The 26,797-nt window shown below is 32.7% G+C and overlaps 1 long non-coding RNA gene across 2 annotated transcripts; it reads right to left on the reverse strand.

Annotated features, from left to right (window-relative positions):
* Nucleotides 1-4,463: 4,463 nt before the first annotated feature.
* Nucleotides 4,464-21,262, reverse strand: LOC147906700 (uncharacterized). Of its 2 annotated transcripts, XR_015548289.1 has the most exons (3): nt 20,472-21,262; nt 16,693-16,785; nt 4,464-8,466 (listed from the first exon to the last, which is right to left on the reverse strand). It is a non-coding gene; the product is annotated as an uncharacterized LOC147906700 (long non-coding RNA). The 2 variants fall into 2 exon arrangements; XR_015548290.1 differs by lacking the exons at nt 4,464-8,466; nt 16,693-16,785 and adding an exon at nt 19,920-20,391.
* Nucleotides 21,263-26,797: the final 5,535 nt, after the last annotated feature.

The raw sequence follows: 26,797 nt of genomic DNA on the forward strand, positions 1-26,797 counted from the left end.
AATTTCTTATCGTCTTATCCAACAATTATGCGTTGATTGTATCCAAATTCGATATTATACAATCTTTTGATTTCATAATAAATTTCATAATATTAAAAATAAATATAAAATTTAGCTAATGGCTGTCAAATGGCCGTAAATAATAAATTAATAAATTTTTTTATTTGAATATAAAAATGGATTATATTAATTATCATAAAAATGACTGTTAAACTAAAAGACTATACTACATAAATATTATAAAAAATTATATTTTTATATTAACAATTGTAACAATTAAAGAATTACAGTTTTGTATTATAATATTTTTAGATTATTACATGTATATTACTGACATATTGCAGGCATTGTTAATTTATATTGTAATTACACATCTGTAATATCTCTGCAATGTTACATTGCAATCTACAATATTGTAATATTGCAGCAATATTGCTTCAATCTTCTGTGCTCTATGGGAAGCTTTAGTTACGAGCGTTAAGACATAGACCGAATAAAAAAGTATATAATATGCCGAAAATCGATCGAGCGAAAGAAGTACCATCCCTTGTTACCAAGTCCGCTAAATTCAACCGTCATTGAAGGAAAAAGCGAGATATTGAGAATGCCCTGGGAAAAAAGCATCAAAGTAGTCGCCAACGTGCTCATCATCATTGTCACCAATGCCACCGAAATATAAGTCACAAAGAATAAACATTGATAAACTTGCGATCAAAGAAAATATGTAGAAAGACGTGATACAACATTGATAAACTTGCGAACAAAGAAAATACGTAGAAAAAACGCGATAAAACGTGTCGCGACACATTCGGAATTCTTAGAAAGAGAGGAGAGATTACTCCCTCTTCAATTCTAGAAGTTTTACAATATACGTTATAATTTACACGGGTACGGATCAGTCTTGCGACACTCGCTTGTACGAACGGATAAAAATATACTTCGCTAAAGAAAGCAGTGCATTATACGAAACGATGGAGGACTGCAGTAACATGTAAGTTTTAATGTTTTATATACAAAAAAGAAACGTTTTTTAACATTACGTACGTACACAGCATGGAGTATCGCGTTTACTGAACAGATGTTAAACCTGACGGCTACGGGCCACAAATTTTTGGAAATTTGAATCAAAATTGATCCACCGAGTTACGTGGAGATCGCTCTGGGAGATCATTGCGGACACGAACTGTTGCTGTCTCTCGAAACATGGAAGGGCCTCTATAAGCAACGGTGGAATATTTAGATGCTTCGAAACAAATACAAAGACAATTTTATAAGACCGCGTTGGACCGCTCACCATTTGCTGAACGATGCTACGCTCGTATATCTTGATTCTTTGTCCGTACGCATTACGATGACCGAAATGATGTTGACCATATATTTGAATTTGACAAATGTGTCGATATAACGTTCGAACGATTAGCCCAACTCGTCGGATCAGTCGATGTCAAGTATATTTGATTCTCTAACATCACATCTGAAGATGCTATATGCGACAGCGACATCTTCAATTAATTATTCTTACATCAGTTTGTCGATTACAAGCTATTAGTTTTTAATACGTATAAAAAAAAACGATATATAATAATAACATGTGAATAAAAAAATTTTTCATTCACGTCATTATATATGTACTTTACTTCCCATCCGACCTATCCTATGCCATATGTACCTATCCGTTGTAAGAAAAAAGAATGAATAACAAGTATGAAAATAAACGCGCGCAATTCGGAGGTTAAAATTAATTTTTTTACTTTATCATTATGCGCACTACTTGGCAACGTCGCAATGCATCGCGATCTTCAACATTTATATCTGTTCGAGAGAGAGAGAGAGAGAGAGAGAGAGAGAGAGAGAGAGAGAGAGAGAGAGAGAGAGAGAATTTAAGCGGGAAAGACATTTTCGAGCGGAAATTCAATCAACGCGAATGTTCACGTAACAGATCACAATTTTTTATTTGAACTATTCACAAGGTTGATGATTTCACAAAACAGTAAAGATAAATTCGGATGGAAATTAATGTTTCTTTCTTACAGACGAGTACCTTTTCGGATCTCTGTAATGAATCGAATGCGGCGATTTTCTTTAGGCGGAGCGTCTCAGAGGCGATTGATCTAGATCTAGATAGCAGAGTGTTAATTGCAACTAAGAGAGCGATCACCGCTCGATTCGACCTTTTATCGATTTGATTGAACAAAGGCCCTTTTCGTCAATCGCCTATGAGATTCCCCAAAATTATGAATTTTTGAGATGACTTCATGATTCGGGCCGTGATTGGCAATTTTTAACAAAGATAGTCAAATGGCACGTTATTATCATGCGCGATCTTCAAATCAGCAACTATGATTGAGGTGTGAGCGAATTATGCTTTTCGCGCGAGTGCGCGTGCGCTGTGATCAACCAGAATTATAATTGCCGTTTTAAACAATTGATTTCTTGTGTATGTACAACATACAATTTGATATAATCTAGGCTTTAACAAAGGAAGGTGATCGTTAAGTTTATTTGGAAGTTTCTAGAACAATTTTAAACAATATATGAGGGCAAGTCAATAAGTTTTTAGAAAAACATAATAAAACACATTTTTTTATCGATTCATTTTTATTTCTCAACAGTCTCCTTTCAGTTCGATACACTTCATCCAATTCTCTAACTTTTTCAAGTCATCCGAATAATATAATTTATCCCTTCAAAATAAATATATTTCGGTGATGAGCTGCTCTCTGGTGGTGAATCTCTTTCCTCCGAACGATTTCTTCAGATTTGGAAACAGGAAATAGTCGCAGGGGGGTAAATCTGGCGAATATGCTGGATGGGAAAGCAATTCGTAGCGGAATTCATTGAATTTGGCCATCGGTGCCGGGCACCGATGTGAATCCATGCATTATCTTGATGGAAGAGCACTTTCTTCTTCGCCAAATGGGGACGATTTTTCTTTAAAATATTGGTCCAATAAGGCTGAATAGTAATCGCCATTGATCGTTTACTTCGATGGAAGATAATCGATATGAATTGCACCGTATGCATCCCAAAAAACTGTGGCCATCACCTTTCCGGCCAACTTCACGGTCTTCGCCTTCTTCGGAGCTGGTTCACTCGATGAAGTCCATTATTTTGACTGTTCCTTCGTCTCGGGTGGGAAGTAATGGATCCATGTTTCATCCATAGTAATGAATCGACGCAGAAATTCATCCGGATTACGTTGAAACATCTCCAAACATTATTTTGAAAACGTTACACGGTCGTGCTTATGGTCCACAGTGAACAAACGCGGCACCCATCTTGCCAATAACTTTTTCATACCCAATTGTTCGGGCAAAATTGAAATCACTATGCCATGTGATATGTCTATGGCCTCAACAAGCTCGTGTACTTTCACTCGTCGATCAGTGAAAACAATATCGTGGACTTTATCGATGATTTCTGGCGGCCTCAATTGGACGTCCCGAACGAGGTGCATCACATGTGGATGTACGACCACGTTTAAATTCATTCACCCAATTATATACAGTCGCAAACACTGATGCAAATATGCTATGAACATTATCCAACTCGGCTTTGATTTTTTTCAGCGAAAGAAATTAAATCTTTCATATGTAGATTTTTGATCATGCACTAAATTCGTTTTTTTCCATTTTGCAAAAAATACAAAAGTTGTTCGCTTTAATCGTCTAAAAAAATAAAATCACGCGATAAATTCCGCTCAAAATTTGACGGTAATCAGCTGATATGCTACTTGTCAAAAAGTAATGTGACATGACACTGCGAATGCCCTCTGACAGATTTTCTAAGAACTTATTGACTTGCCCTTGTAAAGTTTCTAAATGTTTCTAAACTACATGCTGTACATACATTTATTCCATAAAAGAAGAATCGCGAGGTTTCCTATCATACAACAAATGAGGATGAATTTAATTCTCTCAATGGGAAACAGATCAAAGCTCCTAGGAGCCAACATAATTGACTAGTTCAACGATCAAAAAGGACTAAAAAAAAGAGAAAGGCTTCTGAAAACAAGCAATTTCAGATCAATTGCGTTAATGTCGACAACCATATCGACACGTAATTATCATTTCTGAAATTAATTCATTCGTTTGAAAAATATATATATTAGTTCAACATCTTAATACTTAGACCGTAGTGGCGCTTCGGATTTAAAGTAATGAGATTTACTATAAATTGTTATAAGAGTTAATATTATCTATGTATACATAAATATTATACATATATACACATAAACTCTGATTTTACTGTGACTTTAGTTGTACCTCTTTCATTTATGATATACATATCTATAATCTATGTATTTATAACGTATGCTTGTACATGCGATGTTTTTAATAAATTAATATTAATATGTTAAACATCACTCATTATTATTGTATTATCTCTCTCTCGATTTTTGTTATTTTTAAAAATTCAAATAAAATTACTTTTTCAACACTTATAGTAAATATAAATACTCAGTAAACAAAATATCATTACTACAATGTTAATATTGTTACGTCACGTCGCTATTGAAATTCTTGAATTTTTTCGTTTTTTGAGTTAATGCATTTAAGCAATTTATCCGAAAATCGGAGATCAAATTGTGCGGTTAAGAATGTTCACTGGGAAGGATTGAATAATTCGGAAGGATAATCTTGAACTCGATGCCAAAAAGATTACGAAGCTTGTAGACGAATCTACGTGGATCAGCTTTTCGAATGTCCTTGTAGTTAGGAAACGTGAGATTGATCTCCAATTTCTTGAAAGTATATACGAGGGCAAATCAATAAGTACTTGTGTTTCAAGACAGGCGACTTGCTGATGCAAGTCAGCATTATCATCGTGTACTACCATCTTTCAAACGAGGCTATATAAAATTTCAGAGCGATTCATGCAATAGTCTTGATTTGATAGCAATTCGTAGTGAGCGTGTTTGATGTTTTTCAATACAATGGAAAAAGAGCAATATCGATCCGTGATTGGTTTCTTATGTTTGGATGGAAAAACGTGCGAAGAAATAAAAACGAAGTTGGATGCCGTCTATGGGAACTCTTCACTATGACAACCGTCAGATATTGGTTCAATGAATTCAAACGTGGTCGTTCGTCTGTTTTTGATGAGGAGCGCCCAGGCTGCCCGGCAGACGTGATTACTGAGGAAATCGTTGAAAAAGTCCACGACATGATTCTCGCCGATCGCCGAACGAAAGTGCATGAAGTAGCAAAGGCGTGTCATAGGCGTGTCATACGAAACCGCATTCCATATTTTGTATGATAATTTGGGAATGAAAAAGCTGTCGGCCCGATAGGTGCCGCGATTGCTCATGATGAACAACAAGCGGTGGATGCGATTATCAATTTCAAAGCATGATCGAATTGCGCTACGAATTGCTACCGCATCCACCATACTCGCCGGATTTAGCCCTCTGTGACTTCTTCTTGTTTCCAAATTTGAAAAAATGGCTCGGTGAAAAGAAATTCACGTCGAATGAGGAGGTCATCGCTGAAACAGAGGCAGATTCGCCTATTTTGCAGAGTTCGACAAATCGTATTTTTCTGAGGGGTTAAAAAAATGGCAGAAGCGTTGGGAAAAGGGTATCTTCCTAAAAGAGAATTACGTTGAAAAATAAAAAAAATTTTTTGTGAAAAACTTGCGTCTTCATTACTAACACGCGTACTTATTGATTTATCCTTGTACGCGTTCGCGGGTTATTCTTGCCGGTTTATTTTGATCTGCGCTAATTTTTGGAAATAAAGGAAAGGATCGTGATTTGAAATAAGAACTGATTTTATTTGAAATCTTAATCTCTTCTCTTGCTGTCTTCGTCCACCTTTAGTAAACATGAAGGATAATACAAAAGAATTATCAATGTTCTGAAGAACTATCGTAAGACGGAGGTCACGCTATTGGCAGCGACAATCGCAATAGCTCCTCGGATACATACTTATATGAAATTGAATGGGACGCAGAGCAGAGATTTAGGTTTCAGCCGATTCAATTCAGTATTTTTTATAAGAAAAATAGAACAATGCGAAAAAAAAAACATACGAGTGTGTTACTGACGAAGCGCGAGAACAATTCTCACCTTGATCTAACTATACTGGATATGTTTCTACTTTTGCTTTTCGAATGAATTGAAAGAATTGAATGAATTGAATGACTTTAATGCATTGAATGATAAATTTCTGCTTTTGGCTCCTTTTTTTTAGAAATGAATGCGGGAGTGATTGCCCTTTCAGGACCAATCAATACTCCCCAAGGTTTGGTAGAACCTATATTCGCGCTTGTTTCCTTAAGATAGGCAGCAAGGCTCCGCGTAAGCCCTACTCCCCACTCTACAAGTTTAATAGGTAATAGTTGAGAATTTTAATAATTTATAATAAAAATTCGGTTAACTAACATCCTTAGACGAATCTACTATATTCTGAACCATATATCTAAAATTGGTTTAATTTTATTGGAAGAAGAAAAAAAGAAGAAAAAGGTATTCGTCCTCGCATTCGAAAAGATTTTTATTTTGCTATTAATTGCTTAATTGCTAAACGTAATATACATTATCGCTAATATAATGTTAATATACGCTTTTATTTATATTTTATAGAAAGGCTTCTTTAAGAGAGATCGTGGGATATTCTTAAACATTCTTTAAGGTAGATAGTCTGTGTGACGCATAAAGATATATAACGTGATCTATCTGTTGATTTGATTGTTCAAATAAAGGAACTAAATATATCCTCCTATAAAAGAGAAAAGGAATTTTCAGTTTTGAAATAAAGATAAAATAGGGATGAAACATCAAGACTAAGACGAAATCTCTATTAACCTAGAGATAAAAATAAAGTATAAATTTAATTCATAATACTGATATTATATCATGAAATAACATTATAAACAATGTTGCATTAATATTAATATTGAATCAATATCTCAATAACATTGAACTATAGCATTGTACAATGTAGACAAAACATTGCAGAAACGTTCAATGTTCAAAGTAACATTTTACAAAACATTGCAATATAATATTTGAAAACATTGATTCAACATTTATTTAGTATCATATAAATTTCTAAAAATATTAAGTCCTTAAATTAATGTTTACACAAAATTAAATAAAATATTTTCAAAATATGTTTTATTTGTTTTATCTTGGTGCCTTTGAGGGGTCTTCTGAAAATAATTTTGTTAAAATATTTGTGAAGAATTTTATTATTATATTGTGTAATACTACTTCTATTCTATCCTATGTAATTTTTAAATACTTTCTAGAGAAAATTACTTTCCACGTACAAGTCACTTTCTATCTACAAGTCATATCGTGTACTATTTTCTCAACGAGACTTCAATATTAATATGTATGTTAGTAATAAAGCTCATAAAATTTAAAAAAGGGTGTTGACGATCTTGCTGCGTGTCAGAATGGATTCGTGGTGGCACGACCATGCGATCACCGTCCAAGTGTTCCCGCGGTATGATTGGTTCGAGGGCACTTGGTCGAGAAAAATGAGATTTTCCCTGCTTTCAAACTTTATTTAAACAGACCTCAAATGCGGGCAAACGGTAGATGCGGAAAGGATCTCAACGGTGTGATAGCGCGGTAAAAAACTATTCAGCACGAGGCGAGACACGTGCTGTCGACGAGAACAATTAGAGCGGCCATGATGATCTGAGTGTATTGGATCGGTTACGCGCGACGCATGCGTCACTTAACAATCGACATCTCGTGGATTGATTGATTCTTTATCGGGCGATGTGACTACACGCCATGAACGATAAGGATATCGAACAAAGGGCTACGAGCCAAAAAATTATTTTATAAAATTAACATCGTTAATGTAGAAGTTGGAACATAAGCAAAGAAATAATTATATCTTTTAGTTAAGATTTAATATAATGTGCCAGAGCAATAAACAAACAAATGTTTCGATCACGATCGGATTATTATTAATGTTAAAAACATATAATATTACAAATGGTAAAAACAAAACATAATATAAATTTATATTTCGCTCTCTCTAACAAACGCTGGTAACATAAAAATTATCATCCTGTTCACAGGATATAATGTAGCTTAGAAAAGTCGTCACATGACTGTACATAATTGCAATCAATTATAGCTTGAATAATGTCTTTTAATATAATGCAAATAAGAGAATTTACAGATTTCGTTCGAGATCTTACAATTTACTATATGATATATCTGTGAAAACTCCATTGACTGAGTCAACGCAAACCTTGCCTTCTTGTCGATAGTGTCCCAATTCTCGGCATTTTGTTTCCGACTTGACTTTTACCATTTACAACCTCGTATAATCCGTGATAATCGAGATAGACTGACATCTGATACTTCCAGAGTCCATTCTGTTAAACTTCGTGACCGTAATCTTGTCCATGGCTCGCGTGTTATATCTCTTGCAAGATAGACAACTTTACTCGAATGAATCACATAGCTACTTCGTCACGTATCTGTAGACCCACAACCTATTGAATGGGATATGGATTCAGGTTATTAGACAGTGTATTCTTAGTTGAATTCCTGCAGTTTTAATATATCCTAATCACTGGTACAAAAGAATATTAAGAACATAAAAATGTAGTTTCATACACAGGTTGATAAAGTTGAACAATATAACTACAGAAGTGGTTACTAATTTCCCGCGCGGTAATAAGCTCTAATGTAATCATAAAAAACAACAGATGTCGCGAGGAAACTTCTAGAAACTAAATTAGCGTTAGCGCCATCCAACAGTGAACGAGGCGCACTATCTCCAACAAAAATAATTCTCTGATTATCAATAATCAAAATTGTGTCAAGAAAATTCAATCTACTATCAATGCCTCTATAGTAAATTGCAACCGTGTATGTAAAGAATTAAATGTATTAAATGTATCATTGATAGTATCAGATGGAAGTGTGAGAATGATGTCATCGACATATCTGTAATAAAATGATGATGATATATTTGTAATTTTGTGATGGCCACTTCTTTCAAATCTTGCATTACAATGTCAGCAATTATAAGAGATAACGGTGAACCCATTAGAGTATCAAAAACTTATTTATAAAACTTATTGTTAAAGGCAAAAAAGTAAAAAACAAAATTAACAGCAATAATAAATTCATTCTTTGGAATGCTTGTCTTTGTGGAAATATGGTCTCATCTTTTCTCAATACTATTGTACTTAATGCCAAATCAATAGGTAGATTAGTAAAGAGGAACACAACATTTGTGTCACAAAAGAGGCACAATCATTAGTTTTGTAGATATAATAAAATAGTAAAATTATCACATCCTTAGTTTCAACATAAAAATCTAACAGATACAATTCATATTTTTCTTAATAATGACTATCCTCTCTCTTTGATTTTTTTTACAGTGAAAAAACGATTAAAATTTCACGTACACAATAAACATACTACACAATCCACAAATAAAAAAAAAATTATTTACAATTCCTTACATTAAGTTTATCTCTTAAGTGAGAAAATTTCTCACTTATATCCAACATGTTTCATTCTAAACTAGCATTCTCCATTACCAACACTTTTAAAAGTTTATAAAGGGAGGAAAGGACAAGTTAGAATTGCTTTCTAAATCAAAATGTGGTTTATAAGATCTCATGTGATGATTGCGAGGCCAGCTATGTTGCCACACAAAAAAAATTGAGTACGAGAATACATGAAAATATTTCAGATATTAACAAAAAACGGGTTCTCCATCTGTTATATCCGAACACCGTAACAATTTCAAATGGAATAAAATGAAGATTTTAGATAGTGAATCTTCCTATAACAAGAGATTGATATTTAAAATGATTCACATAAAAAGGCAAAAATAGAGTTTAAATAAACAAAATGATACAGAATCTTTGCTTAAATCCTACAGATTTTCTAATCCCTCTCCCCCTCATAATTCCTCCTTTTCTTTCCGTACGTCCATTACATACCTCCCCTGCCTTCATCTACACTTCTACCCCCTCCCCCCCACTTAGTTCCCACTTTCCATTATTTTCTAACACAATCTTTTCCTTCCTTCTCTGAATATTAATTTTTAATTTCATAATGTTATATAACACCCAAGAAACAACATATTGTTTTACTCGTATCGCATTGTCTGTAATTTTAAACGACTTTCTGCGCCAGAAACATTTCATTTTTGACTTGAAGAAATTTGATTTTTACATCAAAGGTATTTATTCGTATTAATTTTAGCTATTACTAATTTATATAATATATACTTGTTAATAAATAATAATAAGGCTCTGTAAGTATAAAACAATGTAGTCAAAAGAAGGACAAAGAGCCAGTAATGTAGCAAAGAACTTTAATTTAATTTAAATCATACTTTAAATTAAATCATAAAATTCATATTGTAATTGACAAAAACAAACGTTTCGATTCCGCTCGAGTCATTTTCAATGTTGTCGTAATATTTAAACATCGCTATAAACCAACAATATACATGATATTGCAAAACTTATTATAATTTATAATCTCGTATTCTTCATTTCGTATAATACGCTAGGAATCATTTATATCGAAAATCAAAGTAGTCAGAAAACAATATTCTAGAAAAATTAGTAGATGGAAAGTAAAAGTTTATAGATAACTTGGCATATCGGAGATTGCGTACGACTGACGGGATTATTCCTAGAGCATACGATTTAACGAAAATTCATACACAAAACTATCCTCTTAGAATCATTGTTTCATCTATAAATAGCTCACTATATAATTTATCATTGTTTCTATATAATATCATTAACAACTCCATACCGGAAGCTCCTAGTTTTATAAAGAATAGTACTGATCTCATTAATAAAAAATATCAAACTAGAACCAGATTCTATGTTGGTTTCCTTGGATGTGGTATCTCTATTTACTAATACACCTATAGATTTGACATCTGATAGTGTTGTTCGAAGATGGGATTCCATATTTAAGAAAACAAAAATTCCTTTAGATGAATTTTTGACTGCTGTTCGGATGGTTTTGAATTCTACTGTTTTTATCTTTAATAAAAAAATGTACAAACAAATATTTAGGACCCCTGTGGGGTCACCCTTGTCACCAGTTATTGCAAATATGGTTATGCTACACTTTGAAGAAATTGCGATTGGAATGTTGCCTGTTCGATTGTTATTTTATTATCGATATGTTGATGATATTATTTTGGTTGCTCCGTCTGAGAATATTAGTGATATTTTGGATATCCTTAATTCGTTACACACTAGACTGCAGTTCACTATGGAGGTTGGCATTGATGGAAAAAGTTTTTCGGATACCAGGTTGATTATTGAAGAACGAAATCTTATTTTCGATATATCGCAAAGCAATCTTTTCCGGTAGATTCCTTAATTTCTATTCACATCATCCGCTTTATCATAAAAGAGGTGTAATTTATGGAGTAGTGGATAAAATTTTTCGTTTGTCATCCAACAAAATAATTTAATTGACGCTATCAATATTTTTTTACAGAATGAATATCCTTTACATTTTATTTTCTCGACTATTCATAATAGAATTAAATTTCATATCAATAATATTAATAATGTGAACAATAATAAGTATGACACAGAAAGATTTTTTACTATTTCATATCAATACAATATCTGAAAGATTTACACCTATTAATTAATATGTTATATTAATATGTTAATATGTTTAATTGTGAATTGGCTTTTATCATTCCTAACACATTAAAAAATTTTATAAAGAGAGGAAAGGATGAGTTTGAACTCTTTCATAATCAAAATGTAGTTTGCAGAATATCTTGTGAGGATTGTGATGTTAATTACGTTGACCAAACAAAAAGACAATTAAAGACTAGACTGCATGAACATGTTTCGGATATTAATATTAATTCAAAATCTTCATCAGTGATTTCCAAACCACGTATGGAGGAAAATCACAATTTTAAATGGGATAAAGTGGACATATTAGATATAAACCCTTCACATAATAAAAGGTTAATATCTGAAATACAATAGTTCGTATTAAAAAACAGAAACATGGAATAAACAGACAAAATGACACAGAATCTTTGCCTGAATTGTATTTTAACTAATTGTATTTATACATTCTCTTTCTTCTTCCTAATATTTTCTTTCCTTTCGCCTTTGTTTTGCGATTTTTTCGTTTTCGATAAATGTTTTCCTTCTCGACATTGCATTATCTGATGTCGTGGAAGTTAGATGTTCATTACTTTTGCAAATTTGCTTCAATTAAAAAAATCAATATATTGTATCACGATATGGATTACCATCTACCTGCGTTTTTTTTTCTATTTTTATTAATGGATTCTCAACACATTTATCGATATTATTATATTACTAATTTGTATGTCTTTGTTAATCTAAAGTGCATCGTTAGAGAGGTTTCGAGAAGAAAAGAAATGATTTACTTTAAAAAGGCAAGATTGCTCCAGACGGATGACGAATTCTGTTATCCTCGCGGAAAATATGGTAAACAGATGGTTATCGTTACAACTTTGTTTGCATGCAAGACAACCATTGTCGGTCGCGAGTCCGATCTAGATAACGCTACCATGGGAAGTTATCCCATGCGTTTTATGATTTTTTTGAGCGACACTTGTTTCTCAAGATGAAATTATTGGTCAATCTGAGACAACAAAGCTTGGATTTTTATTATTGCGTGATTTCGGTGCATTTATAATGTCTTTTGCAATCTTGTCACTTTTCGGGCCTGCATTAAGGTTGTTATTCCTTCCGGATTTATCGTTTGCAAATTTTCGTGGAGCTTGTCCGGTCTCTCTTTTCAGTTCTATCAGACCGTTATCAGAAGGCTCCGCTCGAGTCTCATAGACGCCAACCATAATCCCGACGTGGAGCCGATTCTTTCGAAAGAAAAGAATCGTGGCATCTGTAGGACGTAACAGTTGTAAAATTTCAACAATGTTAAGATGTCCGCTTTTTGTTATATTGCAACAAAACGTTCCAGCTATATTGCAATGTAACGTATTTGGATAAATTTTACGAAGACTCTAAAATGAAAACTATTTCTATACATATATCTCACTAACTTTAATTTTTCTACAAATCGCATTTTTAGTAATATGTGTTTTCCAAAAGCAATTTTTTTATGATAAAACCATAAAATATTCCAATAAATATAGTATTAATTCTGAAAAAATAAATTTATTCTTAAGGATAAAGCATATATGTGTGTGTCTCGAACAAATTACAAATATTATCCATATTAATATAATAATACAGTCGCTCGGTAAGTTAATCATGGATTAAGTTAATCGCAGTGATTCTTTTTAATTCGGAACCACTCTGAATCAATTGAAAAATGACGAAATTTATCAATAAAGTTCAAGCGCTGGTTTATTCTTGCGTTCACATCAGATATTGCTTTATTCTTGCGTTTACATCATCGATCACATAATTAATATTTCGATAAATCATTTTCAGCAGCTTAATTGCTTATCATCTTATCCGATAATGATGCATTGATATCCAAATTCGATATTATACAATCTTTTGATTTCATATTTAATATAAAACTTAGCTAATGAAATGATCGTCAAATAATAGATCAATAAATTTTTTATTTAAATATAAAATGAATTATATTAATTATTATATCATAAAAACGACTGTTAAACTAAAAGACTGTACTACATAAATATTGTAAAAACTTATATTTTTTTATTACAATATTATTATTGTAACAATTAAAGAATTACAGTTTTGCAATGTTTGTGGAATTATTACAAGCATTATTAACATTTTGCAGGCATATTGTTAATTTACACATTTCTATAATATCTCTACAATGTTACATTGCAATTTGCAATATTGCAACATTACAGCAATATTGCTTCAATCTTTTTTTTGTGTCGTATGGGTGTAAAATTAAATCATTTATCAGAATTTAATTTATACGTTTATAAGTTTGAAAGAATAATTCTGTTCAACGTCAAAAGCGTTCTTGATAATATATTGAAATTTTGCAACTTTATTTGCAGAAAATATTATTTTACAGCGGAGTAAACAATTGCGAGTGCATTTCAATAAATGAAGTACATCGTTTGTTGATTTACGACAAACGTGTAGGGAGTTGAATCAATTTTATTTTCTGCGCATAATTCAGTTAGGGCTTGTCTTTGCGTAGGACCCTGATCGCAAAGCGTCCCTTTCACTTTCAGATCAATCCCTTGCAGTTGTAAAATTACAATCTTAATGATCGATTTGAGATTACTGCAGGAAATTGTATTAGCTAAAGTCGTATGCTATTACTTGTTTCCATGATCTCCTCAAGCCACGAATCATAAAGACAAAGGCATGATTTGCTTAGATCTAACTCACCCAGTCTTCATAACCATATTTGTTCTTTGTGTGCTTTGTAGTGATAACCAGAATTTAAAGAAATTTCATCAAAAGCCACAATACAATATCAATCCAATTCATCCATTTCAATTTTTAATTGTTCCAAGAGAAATGGATTCATTCCAGTGTCAAATGAAATTTTTGACAAAATATGTTTATGCGTGCGAGATGATGGCAGTAGGAAATAATTCATTAAATACTTATACAAACAAGGACTTCGTTTGTACATAAATAATGCAAACGTTTTATCTTGTTTTGTCCATCTTCTCCCAACAGGAACGCGGTCTACATTTCGTAATTGTGAAGTTAATAAATTGAGAAGTAACGTCGTTCAATTCACTAGCAATGCAATTAAATTCTTTACGATCATGCATGGCTTTAGATTTTATCGAAACATTCTTTTTGTCCTTTAATTTTTTTTTAACTTTACATAATTATTGAGTGATTTTACGATAAATTTTGCACATGCTTTTCCATGGTGACATGTTCTTTGCAGTTACTCCTGGTTCTGTTAAAAAAACTGACTTTTTTTTCTTAAGAACAAGGTAACATTCATCACCAAGTTGTAAATCGTGAGTATTGCATTTTTTATCTTTATAATCGCCTTCGGCGCATATGCATATAATATCTTTATTGGAATGAACGAGTGAAATTATCAGAAGGACTACTATCATTATTTGCATTTGAAAATATATCGTTCTCAAAAACAGGAGTCTCTATAGGAACAGTGTCACAAGCACAGAAGTTGACATATCACTGGGATTATCGCATGAATCGTTACAAATGAGAGATATTTGAATATTTGCATTTACAATTTCTTTATTATTATTTGATAGATTGCAATTAATATTATATAATCTACTAGATCATTCCGGAATGAAATCATTTCTATTGGAATTGAATTCTGTTCGATTCAATATTTTTAGATATGATATTTGGATTCAAATGATGCTTTGTATTATTAATGAAATCTTCTTCTCAAAAATGAACTTCGCGTCCGGCAATTTATTGAAATATCAATATCAATGTCACAAATTCGTTTCCATTTCGTGGAAATGTCGAAATTATTTAGAAATCAAAAAAAACGTTTATTCGCTATTTCGTCACCCTCACCTATTGATCAATAATAAGCATTGCCACATCTAGGGAATGCACAAATATTTCTTTCGTAAAGGCATTTCAAACAATATACAGTAAGTCAAGTAAGAGAGTGGTCGGCCTTACTCAAAGCTAATAAAAGATATCGCCCTAAATCTATCATAAATCCGTAGAGGATACCTTTGTCCTTGATACACTATTAAGGAAGATTCAGTTGTCATTGAACTTTTTTAAGAGAATCACATTAAGAGCCATGAGTACCAAATATGCATCACGCTGTGTTCCTCTGCACTCACCCGAAAGGTCCAAAAATGTCACAATTAGCGGCTGCTAAATATATGAAAAAGTCGAAATTCGTACAGAAGTGGGTGCAGCGATATAATGTGGCAAAAAATGTCGATGATTTACCGGAACGTGGCTCGATATGCAAAGTGGACAAAAAAGACGATAAAAAAATAGTGAATCTGTTTTAACACGGAATCCTGGCTTAACACTGCGTCAAGGACAAGCAAAATTGAAGCAGAAAGGTTTAGATATATCGTACGAAACTATTCGAATCTATCTCAAGGCTAATAACATGAAATGGTGTAACACAGTTTTTTATAAATTAACTCGACCACGCTCTTACTTGACTTACTGTAGGTTTGCTTTAAGTGCAAGAATGGAATAATAAAATGTAATAAAATTTTGAAAGGATGAAAGAGTTTAGATACATAGGATCACTGCACCAATGAACAAATAAGAAATTCATGAATATAAGCAATGAATTATAGTGCATGTATAAAAGAAAAAAAAATTTGACTAATGCGTGTCCTCGAAAAAAAACAGTCCCAGCATTCACTGGTCGGATCTCGATCAAGGACACCGATCAATACGGATTTTGTCTTCTTTCAAAAACAGTCGCAGTACCCACTGATAGAACACTCGTAAATGATAAGTGTTACTGATAAGTTTTACTTAATATAATTTTCAAGTAATAAATAATGGTTTAATTAATTCGGAATGAAATTAAGATTTCAAAAATATAAATAAATTTGTAATTTATTATTTTAAAGTCTTATTATTTTAATATTTATCTTAAGTAGCTATTTACTAGTGATTGGTCAAAGACTGGTGCGATGATCCTATTACGAACAATTTTCGTGCAAATTTCATATGTGCACGCATTCAAGTAATCTGAATGTGATCGTCAAAATAATGCAACCTAACCTATATTATACTTATGACTATATTATAATTATTATTGCTACTTACGTTCTCATGATTCGCAAGTTTGTGGGCTTTGATTATGACTTTTTGTAATGCAACCATCCTAGTATATGTTCGATCACATACTTCATATAATTCCTACAACATGATATTGCAAGCATTATAATTCTACACGAATATAATTTAACATAAACCGTTAAGAAATATGAGAAGCTCAATGATGTAATAAATAAACATAAATGAGCATACAGCCACAACGCAAGATGTCATACGCAAAGTCATATATTTAAAAAATACACAAAGATAAACGTTTCGGTCAAATTTTTCATTAGTATATAAAAATTAATAGTATATAAAATAAAATAATTATAATCGCTAGATGTAAATTCGTCAAAATTCACAGTGTATAATTTTACAAACAAAAAAAAATTATAAACATATAAAAATTAAGAAATGTATAATTTAAAGTCCAAAAATATAAAATTCAATATATTTCCATTATATCGGTATAAATTAATTGTGTTATTTTATGCCATTCGAGATTTGGAAATTCTTTCTTATACATTATGTGAAGTTACCAGATTCCATACTTTTGATGAGATCATTAAGAATTATCAATCGAATATCATAAATTGTAGGAATAATGTGGATGAATAATAATAATACAAAAAATACGTTTTAATTTTTCAAAGAAGATGTGTGAAGAAGATAATTTCATTTAAAGACATTTTCTTTAAAAAATTAAAACGTATTCTTTGTATGCTTGAAAGACAAATGTTTAAGTGGAACATTGAAACGCTTATTTAAATAGAGAGAAAGAGAGAGATGAGGGAAGGAGGGGAGGGGATGGAGAGAGAAGGGAGGGGAGGGGGAGGGGGAGAGAGAGAGAGCAATAAAAAAAGAGCAAGAGACGGGGCAACTTATTTATTTCATGCATGCGCACTCCATTTTGACCAATATAAAATCAGGAAAATTGCGCTACTGTACATATATACTGTGATATGATTCAGAATAGAAATTTAGAGGGAAGTATTACGTGTACATATTGTCCATTTGGTGAAATGTTGTGTGAGAAATCTCGAGAGATTGGTCTAATTTTTATAAAAAAAGTGATAAAATAAAAAAGTCAACAAAAGTAATATAAAAAACCAAGCAAGAAAGATTTCTTTTTATTTATTGTATTTTGAACTTATTTTTTTAGACGTATATGTATATATACTTGTATATATATATAAATTTCTTTTATATCAGCTTTCTCATATTATTTTCATAGATATATAATTACATAATATTTCTTTACAAATATAGATTTTTAAGTAAATTTAGTATTTTTCTTAATTTTTATACATTATTTCTTTATTTTTCAATATATTTACAATTTATTTTTCAATATATTTACATTTTAACACGTATGAGATGCATGAATTGGATTGGGATAACATTAAGAATTTTAGACACAGAACAATTATTAATGAAAAGAAGAATTTCTGAAATGATATTATACATTAAAGGCCAAATAAGTGACATCAATAAGCAAGTGACACTGAAGGTTTGCCTGATGTTGAAAAGAAGAACATAAAAAATCACCGCACAAGATATTGTTTGTGATATTTAATTATCATTACATTAATAAAACATTAGACGTTTCGGCCACAATCTGGCCATCTTTAGTAAATTCACAATATTCTTAAAACGCAGAATTACATATAGCTGACATTAAATTTAACCGTCATGTGATATAATTATATATAAACGTATTTTTTCATCATGTGAAGATGCCTTGTACAACAATGTTGCAACGCTAATTATCATATTACGAAATATGTAGAACAAGAATTTCCAGATTCTAATTTAACAAATTAACCTATCATTAATATCTTCTAGTCGAAATGTATGAGAATAGAATCATTACCTTTTACAGCAAAAAAATGATGAATCTCAAGTACATTCTTTACATAGATAGAAATTTGTCGTGACATTGTGTGTTATTATTTGTCATATCATATATGTTATCACTATTTATATATATAAGTAAAAAATTTAGAAAGTTCTAGAATTATTTATTAAGTGTGAAAGAGATCTTTCTTAAGAAGAGGCAGATCAACATCAGGCAAACCTTCAGTGTCACTTGCTTATTGATGCCATTTATTTGGCCTTTAATGTATATCATTTCAGAAATTTTTCTTTTCATTAATGATTGTTCTGTGTCTAAAATTCTTATGTTACCCCAATCCAATTCATGCATTTCATTCAACTGATGACGTGAAACCACTGATATCTCAGAGGTGGATCTTCTTATGTCAGCCTTATGTTTTTTTATTCGAGTACAAAAATTAGACCAATCTCTCGAGATTTCTCACAACATTTCACCAAATGGACAATATGTACACGTAATACTTCCCTCTAAATTTCTATTCTGAATCATGTATGCTTGAAAGACAATTGTTTAAGTGGAACATTGAAACGCTTAAATAGAGAGAGAGAGAGGAGAGAGAGAGAGAGAGAGAGAGAGAGAGAGAGCAATAAAAAAGGAGCAAGAGACGGGACAACTTACTTATTTCTTTAAATTATACATTTCTTAATTCTTATATTTTTATAATTTTTTAATTTTATTTGTAAGATTAATAAATAGTAATAAGGCTCTGTACGTATAAAACAATGTAGCACACAAGAAGAGCGAAGAGCCAGTAATGTATAAAAGAACTTTAATTTAAATTAACATTAAAAATTCATATAAACAATTATAATTAACAATTTTCGACTCCAATCGAGTCATTTTCAATGTAGTCTTAATAAATCAACATCGTTGTAAACTAAAAATATGTACATGGTATTACAATACTATTATAATTTTTAATATCATATTTTTTATTCCGTGTAGCATGCTGCGAGTTATTTTTATCAAAAATCAAAGTAGTCATAAAAAAATTCTTGTTAGTGATATCAGTAAATGTGTTAGAGTCCATTAATAAAAAGAGAGAAAAAAAACGCAGGTAGATTGTAATTCATTTCGTGTAGGTATATTAGTTTTTTTATTCTATAAATTATTTTAAGCAAAAATAACGAACATCTAACTTTCACGATGTCAGATAACGAAAAAAATTTCTTTCAATCTTTGTATTAGGTGTTGGAATTAATTCGTAGCGTTTTTTAATGAAAGAATGTTATTTATTTCACATGAGCATTAAAAAATACATTAATGAAAGTACTTCCCATCACTTGTAAAACGCTACGAATTAATTCCAACACCTAATAAGATCATACACTATGAATTTTGACGAATTTATTGTTAACATCTAGCGATTATAATTATTTTATTTTGTATACTATTAATTTTTATATACTGATGATGGTCAAAACTTGATCAAAACGTTTACCTTTGTCTATTTTTTAAATATATGACTTTGCGTATAACATCTTACGTTGTGACTGTATACTTACTTCTATTTATGTTTATAACGTAAATTTTTTTTTGTTAATATGTATAAGGTTAATATGTATAAGGATGACTACATTAAAGATCGAAATATTTGAATTATTAGTCGTTGACTTATTTTACTGTTTTGTATACAAAATTAACATATGACATCTGGCGTGGCTCGAATAGCCTTCGTACTGTAACAAAAACAGAAAACGTATCTTACAAAAACGAAAGCTTATACTTCTTTGGTCGTAAACAGTAGGAAGCAAATATGAGAGCTCTAAAGAGCTCTTTCTTGGAGCACGAAAGAAACATGGATTCGGCTAAAAAATAAAAAAAATGATTATAAGCGAAATAATTATTTATGATTAAGAACAGAAACAGAAATTGTATCAATTCTTACCCTTCTTTCGCTGCAAGGGGAAGCAAACCTGACAACTTGATATCTTTTTAGGACCGTTCCTTTCAATCGCGCAACGGTCATGCCTTCGACAAACAGGATGAACGTTTGTATGAATTAAAACGAGAAGGAGCCTTAGCAAAATCGAAAGGAACGCGATGAGGTGTTCGATGCGCGGGACCAAGTGCTCACTTTGGGGAACTTTTCAATGAAGAGGCACCTTCTGAGTAGTCTGCTTGACGACAGACTAATTCTTCTTCTTTACTTATAGCTCTTGCCTCCAATAATCAATAGAAGATCGATACGGCAACGAACAGTCTGATAAACGGATAACTGATGTCTGTGGCTATGTGGACGCAGTAACGACAAAAATGGCGGTTCTTAAAGATGTTTGCGCAGCTGCGCTGAATCTCTGAGTTCCGCGCGCACTCCCGAAATTGCCTGATTCGGCCGTCATATTGTTTCTCGCTACTTGATCCTTCCTTCACCCCCATGGCACAGTATATACAGTAACGCAATTCTCTGTCGATACCTTTGATGTCAGTATTGAGCCAAAATGGAGTGCGCATGAGTGAAATAAGTAAGTTATCTAGCGTTGCCACGGTTACCACCTAAACTTCTGTCTCTTTTCATCCTTTTTTCGCTCTGTCAAAACTCTTCACAAAACTCACTATGTTTCACGCATGTTTTAATATTTGCTCCAACATGCTCCTACAATAGTTCTTACTCACGTCAACGTATTCGCAGAAAGAGACGCAAATAAATCTATTACTGCAATAAAATAATTTAAATTTTAAAATTAATAAAAATAAATTGTAAATATATTGAAAAATAAAGAAAAAAATCTAAAAAATTAGGAAAAATATTAAAATTGTAGAAAACATTAAATTAATTAAAAATGTTTATACAGAAATATTATGTAATTGTAAATGCTATGAAAATATTATGAGAAAGCTGATATAAAAAAAATTTATATACATATATATATGCCCTAAAAATAAAATACAATAAATAAAAAGATATTTTTTTTGCTCGGTTTTCTATGTTACTTTTGTTTATTTTTTCACTTTATCACTTTTTCACAAGAATTAAACTAATCTTTCGAGATTTCTTACACAACATTTCAAATACACTTTCCTCCGAATTTCTCTGAACCATGTATATTTGAAAGATAAATGTTTAAATGGAACATTAAACGCTTATTTAAATAGAGAGAGAGAGAGAGCAATAAAGGAGAAAAAATGAGACAGGGCAATTTACTTATTTCACGCATGCGCACTTCATTTTGGCCAACATAAAAGCAGGAGAGAGTTGCGCTATTGTATATACTGTGCCAATGGTACGACCCACCGAGCGCACGGCGGGCCGCGAGGAGCGGGAATGGCCTAGCAGGCGCGCCGCGCCATTCGAACTTAGAGATTTGCGGCAGTAAGCGGGACGCTTATCTCACTCTCCTCGCGCCAAATTATTGATGACGGATATTCGGCGCTTTAGAAATAATATCTCGATTGCGAAAATTGGGAAATGATCAAGAACTGTTCGAAAAAACTTAGTTTAATTCGTTCTGTGCGAGAGCGAATCAGAGCGAGAGCGCTGACGTGAAATTTTTAAAGTGATGCGGCGTTTGTCTAACGATATTTCTCGCTGGTTCAAATCCGGCTCGAAGGACCAGAAAATGTGCGAGAATGCACCGCGCGGAAAGATTCGAGTGAAGAACGGCACACGGTTGATATGACACACGACAGTAAAGAGAACTCCGTTTCTTTGTAATTTAACAAAAGAATTTTCTTTAATATGCTCAGTTACAAAGTCAGAAAATAATTAATTAAATATTAGATTAACAGAATATCAAATGCGATCACCTTTTCCAAATTGTAGTTGGAATCGCGGTGATGGAAAATCTCGGCGATTTTCTCGGCACTTCTCGAAAAGATTCGTTTTATAGCGGTCTTCACTAAGCGGTTAGCACGGCGGTTTTGCGAAGCGGTATAGTAGCGAGACTATGACTCTAAGAAGTCTAAGAACTCTAAGCGGTGTAAACGGTCTAAGCGGTGTAAACTATCTAAGCAATCTGCCCTGGAGAACGGCGAGATCGAAGCATTTATTGCTTTCGGTCTGGGCTTTCTTCTTGGGAGAAATTCAATTAAATTTTGCCACAATCGTAATTATCACGTGGCATTGGTTGTACAAAATTGATTGGCGCTTTCGATTCTTTTCTAACGACGTTCAACGTAACAGTCATGCGCGACAGAAAATCCGTACGCGGGATTGGTGACAGCGCGTGACGTATTCGTCGGAGCGCGGCGCTCGCGTGCGCGAATTGAATTCTAGAACTTTCGATTGTCCGTTGCCGGTGCCTGTTTGCGTGTACCGAATTGTTTTGAAAAGACTAAAGAACGATGAATCCCTGACTTTGACGAGGCTTAATGTCAGGCTCGAGATGAAATCACGAGCTCGCCTTGTGCGTACGTTCAATAACAATTCCTGTCGGTCGATCGAAGGAGTTCTTACCTTTTTTTCGAATTACTGATCTCAAACACGTTCTGAAGTGTGCACATGTACATACAGAAAAAAATGTTACATAAATATTATTTGTTTCAAGTAAATAATAAGAATATTTTAAAATTATATTATCAAGAAAATATTCTTTGTAATGATATAATCTTTATTCAAAAGAAAAAGAATAAAAAAATGAATTCTCTCATAGCTCTGGAATGATATTTATTTGCATTTTTCTACATTACCGCTTATGGAAGTTCGGACATCCGCATAAATTTCATCGAATAATCGTGTAAAAAATTAAAACATAAAATAGCTATTATATTATTTTTGAAATATATTTTAGATCACTTGTGGACATACTAGCAATTGCAAAAGTTTTATAAACTATTTTTAATTTTATGTGCCAAAATTAAATTAAAAATAATTTATAAAACTTTTGCTAGCCTATCCCCCACTTATGGGGATAGGCTGACAACATACACCATAGCATGAACCCATGTTTGTGTTCTCTGATTGAATTTTATTAATTATACTATCAATGTTGTACGAAGTAAAGACAATACTTTTTGGCATACAAAAGTAAAACTAATTTATAAAGTTTTGCAATTGTTAGTATGTATTGCATACAAGTGATTCAAAAAAATATTTAAAAAATAATACAATTGCTATTTTAAAGTCTTAATTTTTTAAATGATCATTCGATAAAATTTATGCGAATGTCTGAACTTCCATGAGCGGTAGTGTACGTACACGAATAATAATCGGCGCACTTACACAAAAAAAAATTCCTTCCATTCAAAGAAATGTTTCTTTTCCATTGAAGAAAAAATTGACTGATTTGCTGTCAAAGAAAAATCTTGACTCGCAAGCCTACACCTAGAGAAAGATTTCTTCGATTTAAAGAAATATTACTTTGCCATACGATTAAAGAAAAAATTGTCTTTGATTTGAACATGATGTTTTCAAATCAAATTAATTCTTTGATTTTAAAAAATAACGTTTCAATTAAAGAAATGACGTTGAAATCGAAAAAATTTTTTTCTTGAACCGTACTGCAAAGAAACATTTCTTTCAATCGAAGAAACCTTCCTCTGGATGTATATGATACAGACTTGCAAGTCAAGAACTAATTTCTTTGTCACTTTCATAGTAAGGAACTGATAAAGCGCTATCATTTTCATACCATTTTTCAGTAGATAGCATGGCGCATTTCTTTTTAAAGTGATATCCCCAGTAGGTTTAATACACTTTTGCATTTTAATGTAAGAATTGTTAATAGTAAAGCAAGGCGAGTTCTAACTCAGGGGAGCGCGGGGCGCGGGAGGTACTCGTAGACGCGGGGAAGGCAGGGGAAGATCCCGGCGCTTACGTAACATAGGATCCTGGTCTTTCAGCAGAGAATAAAATGCATTAGTAGTCACTCTAAGTGCAATATTTTATGGCTTATATTTTTACATTGATGACATTGATGATGAACAATACAATTTTGATGCTTTTTCATCAGAACATTCTCAATATCTCGCTTTTTCCCTCCATGGTAGTGGACTTGGCGGCTTAGTGACAAGGGATGGTACCCCTTTCGTTCGATTTTCGATATATGTATTCTTTTACTCAATCCATGTCTTATCGCTCGTAATATTTACGATTAAATGAAAAAAAACTGTATATATACTGTTTATATACTATCAGATCGGTAACATGTCGCCACGCGACATTTTTCGGCTGCTAAACAAAAAATATAACTCTTCTGCAGTAAATATGGAAGGCAGGATGTGCAAGTATTCGCACAAAGGCGAGTACTCCAAGTCGAACGTACCCTTTTCTTTTATCATCGATTTCTCTTTTATTATTTGAATATGCGTTCTCTCGTCTAAAAAATATTTATTTAAATTTTATGATCGACAATCTAAAAAATTAAAAGCTACGCTTTATGATCCCTCATTTACCAGGTATGCATAAGTTTTTTCCGGTTTAACTAAGAGATGGCGCCAGCGAAAAGTACGCAGCGTATTAATTTGACACATACGCCATTTTGTTCGTCTGACATTTAACTACAAACACACACAAGTTGAATCCGCCAAAAACTAGCGTCTTTGTTTTATCGTTCAGTGATCATGTCGAGTTTTGTGCCTGAAAAAGAACATTTGCGGCACGCATTGCTTTTTTTATTTAATCAAAAGAAAAAGGCTGTTGAAAGTCATCGTTTGCTGGTAGAAACATATGATGAACACGCTCCATCGATTAGAACATGTGAGACATGGTTTCGACAATTTAAAAATGGTGATTTCAATGTGAAAGACAGTGAGCGCTCTGGTAGACCACAAAAATGCGAAGACGAGCAATTGCAGGAGTTATTGGATGAAGACCCAACTCAAACTCAACGGCAATTAGCAGAAGCATTACATGTATCACAAGAAACAATCAGCAGACGTTTACGAGCAATGGGAAAGATCAATAAACTCGGTAAATGGGTCCCACACAATTTGAATGAACATCAAATGGAAAATCGCAAAGTCACTTGTGAAATGCTGCTTCAACGCTACGAAAGGAAATCATTTTTGCATCGAATTGTGACGGGTGACGAAAAATGGATTTATTTTGAAAACCCGAAACGGAAAAAATCGTGGCTTTCACCTGGCGAAGCCGGTCCATCAACATCAAGGCCAAATCGCTTCGGCAAGAAGACCATGCTTTGTGTCTGGTGGCACCAGAGCGGTATTGTGTATTATGAACTCTTGAAGCCTGGCGAAACTGTTAATACACAACGCCAACAAATGATTAATTTAAACCACGCATTAATCGAAAGACGACCGGAATGGGTCAGAAGACATGGCAAAGTGATTTTGTTACATGACAATGCGCCGTCTCACACAGCAAAACCAGTGAAAGATACCTTAAAATCGCTTGGATGGGACATCCTTCCACACCCGCCGTACTCCCCAGACCTGGCGCCATCTGACTATCACCTCTTCGCATCAATGGGGCACGCGCTCGCAGAGCAGCACTTCAGCAATTTCGAGGAAGTTGGAAAATGACTCGACGAATGGTTTGCCACAAAAGACAAGCAGTTTTTCTGGCATGGTATTCATAAATTACCTGAAAGATGGGCGAAATGTGTAGAAGCAGATGGCCAATATTTTGAATAAAAAAAAATTAATTTCCCTTGAAAATTACGTGTTTTTTTTTTACCAAAAAACCGGAAAAAATTATGCATACATCTGATATTTTACCAACTTCCTATTGTTAATGAGAAAACGCGCTTCAACTTGCTTTCATACTTACTTTTTTTTGGAAATATGAGTCTTTATCTACACAGGATCCACATTTAGATTTTGTACTTACTGAACCGATCGTATGTAAATAGGATTTTCTCTATGGTTTGTAATCTTTGTCATAAATTTTATTGCCGTGGAATCTGGCGATCCTGAGGATCTATGTTTTTACTCATGTATTCATTATCATTGGGAAGATTTTCTAATGGCACATTTTTTGAATATTGTTACGCTCGTCTATCGGTGACCGTTAAAGCTCAAATTTTATGTTTGCGCTTTGTACTAACGACTATTTTTTTTTGCTGAAATTTTCATGAAACAGAGAAATCTTGGAGTGCACTGGACGTAATGAAATATATAATAGGTCATAAGTGCTCGACACCACAGTTGGTATCCTGGAGACACACGAATCGGTCACTTATTGACAATAAGAATAAGTATGGCTAACCATCGTGCGAACGTTGAAAACATAGCCAACATAGTATACTAGAAACGTGGATCCGGAACAGTTCGCGAATATTAGAGACAAAGTATTCCAAGTATTCGAAGAAATGG

This window comes from Acromyrmex echinatior, chromosome 19 (assembly GCF_024713525.1).
Source record: "Acromyrmex echinatior isolate Ae372 chromosome 19, ASM2471352v2, whole genome shotgun sequence".
Lineage (NCBI taxonomy): Eukaryota > Metazoa > Arthropoda > Insecta > Hymenoptera > Formicidae > Acromyrmex > Acromyrmex echinatior.